Here is a 7,609-nt window from a genome sequence, read left to right on the forward strand (position 1 = left end):
TTAAATGGAACTAATAACTGTCCAGGGATCTGCTACAAATCACCCGTGGGCGTAAGTTAGGGAGGAAGAGAGAAGAGCTGCTGAGAATCAGAAGAAGAGGCAATGGTACCAGCTCAGCTGCAAATATGTGGGGGGTCGGGGGGAGAAGAGAGAGAGAGATAGGAAGACAGGAAAAAAAGACAGGAGAGAGATAGGAAGAGAGAGAGAGACAGAGACAGGAAAAAAAGCGAGTTATACAGAGAGAAGGGGGCAGACATGTTCAGGGTGCGCGAGGCCACACAGGCATGGACATGGATGGTTTGAAAGAGACCTTCAGCTTTGCCCTGGCAGAGCAGGACAGGTTAAACATACCTGCAACATACTGACTTCCTATGACCTAGGAAAGGCTGCCAAGGATGTCTTCAACAAGGGATATGGGCTTAGCTTGGGCAAATAGACCTGAAACCAAGTCTTGAGGTGGAGTGGAAATTTCTACTTCAGGACCTGCTTATACTGATACAGGGAAAGTGTCAGGCAAACTAAAAACCAAATACAAGGTCTGTAACTAGGGACTTAGCTTCACCCAAAAATGGAACACAGACACTACTTTTGGAACAGAAATCTCTTTGGAGAATAAATTGGCAGAAGGGTTGAAACTGACGCTTGATAACATATTTGTATCAAACAGAAAAAAAGAATTTGAAGGCCTCTGATAAACGGGATTGTTTCAGTCTTGGCAGGAATGTTGATATAGATTTTTTGGATCAATCATCTATGGCTGGGCTGTGTTGGCCACTGGATGTTGGTTGCTGGCTATCGGATGAGTTTTGATGCAGCCAAATTCAAACTGTCCCAGACTAATTTTGCCCTGGGTTAGAATATCGCAGACTTGCAGCTGCATACTTATGTAAATGATGGCAATGAATTTGGAGGTTCTATCTACCAGACAGTTAATGAGAAGCCTGAAACATCAATAAGCCTTGCATGCATGGCTGGCAGCAACAACACCCGTTTTGGCATTGCTGCTAAATATAAGCTGGATTGTGGGTTATACTCAGACCCTTCCACCAAAGTCAAACTGAACCTGTCAGCTTTAATCAATGGAAAGAACTTCAACGCAGGAGGTCACAAGGTTGGGTTGGGATTTGAACTGGAAAGTTAATGTGGGTTTTTTTGTTTTTGTTTGGTACCTGGGATTGAGCTCAGGACCTTGCGCTTTTGAGGCAGGTGTGGTGCCACTGAGCTAAATCCCCGGCTTAATGTGGTTTTGAGTAAAACATCAGATCTATTCCTGGCAGTGAAGATAAATGAACCCTCTATGTTTTGACCTGAACATTCTGTGAAATTTCAAAAAGTGTGAACTTTTTATTCTTCCAGAGAATTGTAATCCTCTTCTCACTGAAGTCTAGAGATTGCAAGTCCATTCTAAGGGAGGTTTTTAAAGGCAGGCCTGGAAGTTGTCATGTGTGTGCCACATTTCAGTTGAGTTCTGCAGTGTTAATTTATGATCCCATTTTTTTTTTTTTTGTACTGGGAATCAAACTCAGGACATTCTGCTTGCAAGGCAGGCGTGGTGCCACTGAGCTAAATACCCGGCCCTGTAGTGTTAATTTAAATGTGTTCCACAGTGACAACATAGTATCACATTAAAGGAAATGACCCAACTCCCCAGTTTCTATGTTGCATCTAGTATGCCCTACATCACTTTTTCATGAGCTTTTAATGTACTAATCTCTGTGCTATAGTGGAATCTTTAGCTTTTCATCTGAATAAAATAAAATAAGCCCATCACACTTGGAAAAGAGAAAGAAAAAAGAGAGAGAGAAAGATGGGGGAGGAGAGCTTGAGTGCAGTTTTCCAGTCCACAACACAGGCCCCTTCCTGTCCTGTGCCACCTTGCAGGTCAGTTCACACCACAACGTCCCCCATGGAGTCTCCTTCAGGCAGAGCTACCCCTGGAGCAGCTCCCTTTTCCCCTTTGGAATGTGCCACTTACTCACCTGGGAGTTGATGGGGCTGTGTCCCACTGTGCACTATCCAAAACACCAGATCTGGGAGCTGCAGGTGACAGAGTGAGGCCCAGGGAGGACACAGGGGTCCTGGGCCTGGAGGACCCTGGGAAGCTTGTGGCTTCCTTCAGAGTCAGCTGGGCCAGTGTGTGAGAGCAAATGGACAGCTGGGCACAGCCAGAAGGGATCAGATCTGACCATGATGGGTGGCTTTAAACTATTCCCACACCCCTGAAGAAGTGCAGCTTGCTTGCCCCCACTGGCATGAGGGTTGGGCATAGTGACTGCTCATGAGCAGAAGGCAAAAATGACAGGGATTCCAGAGATGAAGTCACATGGGCTTATGGGCTCACAAACACTCTCTTATCAACTCCTCTAAGGACAGTATCTGCCACCTTGTAAAGTCCCCTGAGGGAGCATCTTCAGATGACACAGTTAGGCCGACACCCTGACCTCTAAGGGACCCTGAGCCAAGGCTCCTAGACCAGGTACTGTGGGAAACACTGGGTGTTTCAAGCCCCCACATTTGGAGTGGATTGCTGTTCAGCAATACAAACCAAGACAAGAGAGAAGAAGAAACGCTGGAAGGCTTTCAGCTTTAGTTTCAGGTTCATGTTCTCTTCACACTCTCGCACTTGTACCTCATACAGCACTGTACAGCCCCCTGCTGCTCAGTAGTCACATCCATCTTCACAGGATCCCTGGAGTAGGACAGTCCCTTGTGTATTCCTCCATTGCGAAGTCTGGGAAACTGGGGCTCAGAGAAATTGAAATGATCTGTCCAAGGTCACATGGGTATTACATGGCAACTGTAAGCCAAACTGGTCCTCATCCAAAATCTAGACTTGATCTGTGCCATATGCTGGGGCAGCCAGAACAGGTGGCATAAACACACAGAACCATCAAAACAGAACCAGGATGGGGGCTGGAAGTCCAAAGTGAAGCATGCTGGGGCTGATTCCTTCTGAGGCTGAGAGGAACCATCTTCCAGGCCCTCTTTAGGCTCCACAGTTGCTGGGGCCCTGCACACTCCACATTGCCTCAGCCACCCCATGCCATTCCTGCCATACGTCTCACAAGGACACAAGTCATACTAAGACTGCACCGACACCTTGTTACATCTGTAAAAACCTATATTCTAGATGAGATCACATCTTTTAAAGGAGCACAGTTCAACCCACAACCCCTTCATAAATCACATTCACCCTCAGCAGATAAGACACGGAGCCTCAGTGAATTCCCAGGTCTCTGCGGGAGCGCCATTGTCCTCAAAGCACAGCCTAAACCAGCCTCAGGAGGAGTACCTTAGTAAATCCAGCAGAGGGCACCATGGAACCAGAAAACAACTTGAAAACACGTTACATTTCCTTAAGAATGTTTCTTAGCTTTATTTGTGAAATCAGGATCTTCAAATTTTGCAATCCAGAGAGATTTGAAGATTTCCTGGTGTCCCTGTCACAGATTTCTGAGTAATTTAAAATTCACATCCCCGTAGGTGGCAGTGAACTGTGGGGGAATTACCTAGCCCTTGAAACTCTCAAGAATGCCCGGGAAACTAAGAGTTGAGAGCTCTCCACTGAGCCTGAGATTCAAGACAGACCATGTGTCTGCCTGGAAAAGGAGTGAGCGTGGGTAGCTGTTCTGTCCAGTCGGGGTCCAGTCCCCATCCGTGGCTGCAGGGGAGGGAGTCCACACTGGGCTGCTGCTTCTGGCTGATCCATCACTCCCCTTCCTTACCCTCAGACAGACTCAGATCCCAAGCCCCACTGTACACCAGATCCCAAAACCTCTTCTCCCACAAACCAAATTTCCAATCCCCTTAAAGTCAGAAGTGACCCTTCCTTACTTGGACAAAATGTCATATTCTCTCAGCCCCTTCAGAAAGAGCTAGAAGAACACCCTACGGCCCCACACGCACTGTCCCCCCCCCTCCTGAGGACTTTGTCCCTTGGGATTCAGGGGGTTGGCCTTCACACATATCATGGGCTCATGGGGGGAGACTCACGGGTGTGATGGACATGTGTCCACAGCCTGCTCTGTGCACCCTTATAACTGGTACAGCACTAGTTCCTTCATTCATCCCACAAATATTTGCTGGGTACCTAAGACATGCCCGGCCCTGGGGAAGTGCTCCCCATCCAACTTAATCCATGTCTATGTCCTTATCAAAGGGGACATTTGGACACAGATACAGGAGGAAGACACCACGTGGAGATGAGGACGGGGTGTGGACCTGTATATGTGAGGGTGAGAAGACACCAACAAGACACCAGGAGCCAGCTGTGTGTGACATCTGACTCAGCCCAGCCTGTCTGCTGTGTGAGCTTCCCAGGTCATGAAGCTGTCAAAACAGTAGAAGGACAGCAAGTTGCAGGACCACTCAATATACTGCTGAATTTGTGCCCTGACAGTGAGTTGCACAGGTTCAAAAAAGGAATAGAAATTCTGCAGACTCTGACCCAAATCTGTCTCTGTCTCCCTCTTCCCGCCCCCCCCCCCGCCCCGCCTCAGGGACATCAATAAACACAGGAGGCTCCAGCTGTTAAGCCACTTGTCTCCATTAAAAGTGCATTTTGCCAAGCTGGCAGACAAGAGGGCACTGGTTATTGTGTGGCCCAAAGGGAGCTGATAGAGCACATGAAGGCCTGTGAAAGAGTGAGGACAGCCACTGCAAAGCCCAGAGGTGAGGGGCACACTGGGAAATCCCTGCCCTACCCTCTGGAGAACATCATGGTATCCCATCTGAATGCCAATAGTCCCTGCCAGACCTGTTAAAACAGGCAAAGGGTGGGGACTCTCAGGGTAACATTGGTCAGAACATACACAGCATGTTTTTTTATTGTCTGCCTCCTCCAAATACAAACGCTGTCTATACCTGTCAAGTGATGTTAAGTGCTGCTATGGTTTGGGTCTAGATATCCCTCCAAAGCCTCATGTGGTCATGGTCATCATAGGTTGATCTAGAGTGTGTGAATCTGGAGTTGATTCATGATGCAATGCTAGGCTTGAGGGCACTAGAATTAAGTGCGTAAGTGCTACCCACCCTAAGTAGTCTGAATAAGATAAAAGGAGCCAGGAGATGCTGTTAAGCTCCTCTTGTTACCTTTGCTGCTTTGTGTGCACTGTGTTGTTTCTCCTCTGTGATGTCTGTTTGCCATCCCTGGCTTGGAGCCAGCCAACTATAGACTGAACCTCTATGAACTGTAAACCAAATAAATCCCTTCCCCTCTAACTTTGGATGTCGAGTACTTTGTCTCAGCAACAAGAGAAAAGTAACTAACACAAATGCTATAAGAGGGGCAGAGTAAAGCAGGAGCCATATGAAGTGCCAGGAAGGGGGTTGCTATTTGACACAGAATAGGGACAGACTTCCCAACAAGGTACCACATGAGCCAAAAACAGAGGCTGTGGGAGCTGTGTGGACACCAGGGACACGAGCATGCCAGGGAGAGGAAGGAGCGTGTGTCAAGGCACAGCCACGAGGCTGTGCGAGCAGAACCAAGAGCAGAGGAGGAGGCAGAAGGGAGAAGTTAGGTTGAGGACAGGGCCCTGAGCAGAGTGTGGCTCTGCAAGACTTATGGTCCTTTCTGCCACCCCTCAACACCGGCTCAACACTGGCTTCTAAAGAATTGTTCTTCACCTTTGTTTTTCTTTTCTTTACATTTTGGCCCACTAGCCTAGTGCCTCTGTTGAGAACAGATTATAGAAGGTGCAGGACAGAAGCAGGAGGACCAATAGGAAAGACGGAGGCCAGCTGACCCCCATGGCACTAGGGCTGGCTCCCATGACTGTGTCCTGAGGTGCACCTAGAAGGATCTGGTGAAGGACAACAAAGTGAGCTGCAGAAGGCACACAGTGGGCATTTGGTTTCCAATTGTTCAGAAGCCCACATGACATGTCAGTAGAGCAGCGGTGTACAGAAGCCCAGGCAAGAGATAAATTCAGGAATCACCAGCTTCAGTGGCATTTAAAACACTGAGATTCAATGAATGAGCAACTGCCTATAGCTAAGAAACCCACACACCAAGCTGGGGTGGGTTTAGGGGTCAGCCAGGAAGGGGCAGGACTCTGGGCTGGGAGACTAGGGAAGCTAGGGAGCTGCAGAGAGAGCACCAAAGACTTCAGAGCCCTCCCTAACCCAATGGTGCAGGCATGTGAGGAACCCACCAGGGGAGAAAATGACCCTACATGCATGCAGGGCCTACAGCAGAGATAGCAAGCCTTTTGGAGCTTTCAATGATACAAACAGCCCACTCCAGCACACATAGGTTTGCCACCACTAGCCTATAGAATTCCTGGTCCCTGAAGAGGGAGGTGGTCACAGCTGTTGTCACAGCTACTCAGGGAGCTGAGGCAGGAGGATCACTTGAGCCCAGGAGCTTCAGGCCAGTCTTAACAGCATAGCAAGACTCAACCTCAAAAAAAAAAAAAAGGAAGGGCTGGGAACATAGCTTAATGGTAGAGCAAAGGTTTAGCATGAGCAAAGCCACTCCTCTTGCAAAAAAAGTTCCTAGTTCCATTATTCATTGCAAAATACCTCATAATTCAAGGACATTGTGGCTGAGTTGAATGCTGCTCAAGGCCCAAGAAAAGCTTAAAAACAAGACCTGAAAGCATCAAATTCTTTCTAAATAACTTATCTACATTTTAGAACAAAACTCAAACATATTATATACATCTCAAAGTAAATTTCCCCATGTCTGGAATCCAATAAAAAAATTACCAGGGGGCCAGGGATTTAGCTCAGTGGTTTCACCGCCTGCTGCACAACCTCAAGGATCCAAGTTCGATCCCCGGCACCCAAAAAGAAAAGGGAAAAAAATTACCAGGATCTAGGCATGGTGGAACATGTCTGTAATTCCAGCACTGTGGAGGCTAACCCAAGAGGATTGAAAGTTTGAGCCCAGCCTAGGCAATATAGCAACTTAGTGAGAACCTGTCTCAAAATAAAAAATAGAAAAAGGGCTGGGGGTATAGCTCAGTGTGAAGGCTCTGGGTTCAATCCCTAGTACTGTACCCCAAAAAAAAGGAAAGGAGGGAGAGAGGGGAGCAGAGGGCAGGAAAGGGGAGGGCAGGAGAGAGGAAGGGAGGAGAGGGGAATGGATGGGAGGGAAGGTGAGGGGAGGGGAAGCGAAGGACAGGGTCTTGGGCAGGGGATTGATGAATGGTTCTGCCTACACATTCTCTTCTTCTTTCCTTTGAGATGCAATATTATGCTTTCCATCCTCTTTAAAATGGGCTGGGCTGGGGATTTAGCTCAGTGGCACCACACCTGCCTGCTAAGTGCAAGGTACTGAGTTTGATTCCTGGTATCAATCAATCAGTCAAATGGGCTGTGGCCCCTGACTTGTTCCACCACAAAACACAAGGCAGTAATTCCTCAGTTCCTGAGGGATCCCCACTGAAGTACTACCTGCTGTTTCCTTCTCCTGCCTGAGCAATCCTGGGAGACATGTTCAGACAAACCAGCCCAGCCTGGGTCCCTGAGGCCTACAGTAAGCCACATCTCCCTACCCAGAGAGGCAGGAAGGCTAGTGAAACCTGTTAGTCACAAGTGTGCTGCAACACCTCTGTTCCTGCAGCCCACCCAACCTTTCCTGACTGAATTTCCCTCACATGGT

General features: G+C 48.2%; 1 pseudogene; it reads left to right on the plus strand.

Moving 5' to 3' along the window:
- Window positions 1-395: 395 nt before the first annotated feature.
- On the plus strand, window positions 396-1,141 carry LOC101712519 (non-selective voltage-gated ion channel VDAC3 pseudogene; annotated as a pseudogene).
- The last annotated feature ends 6,468 nt before the right edge of the window (window positions 1,142-7,609 follow it).

The sequence above is a fragment of the Heterocephalus glaber genome, unplaced genomic scaffold (genome assembly GCF_053883595.1).
Source record: "Heterocephalus glaber isolate CG9 unplaced genomic scaffold, H.glaber_assembly_v1.0 deba00001472, whole genome shotgun sequence".
Lineage (NCBI taxonomy): Eukaryota > Metazoa > Chordata > Mammalia > Rodentia > Bathyergidae > Heterocephalus > Heterocephalus glaber.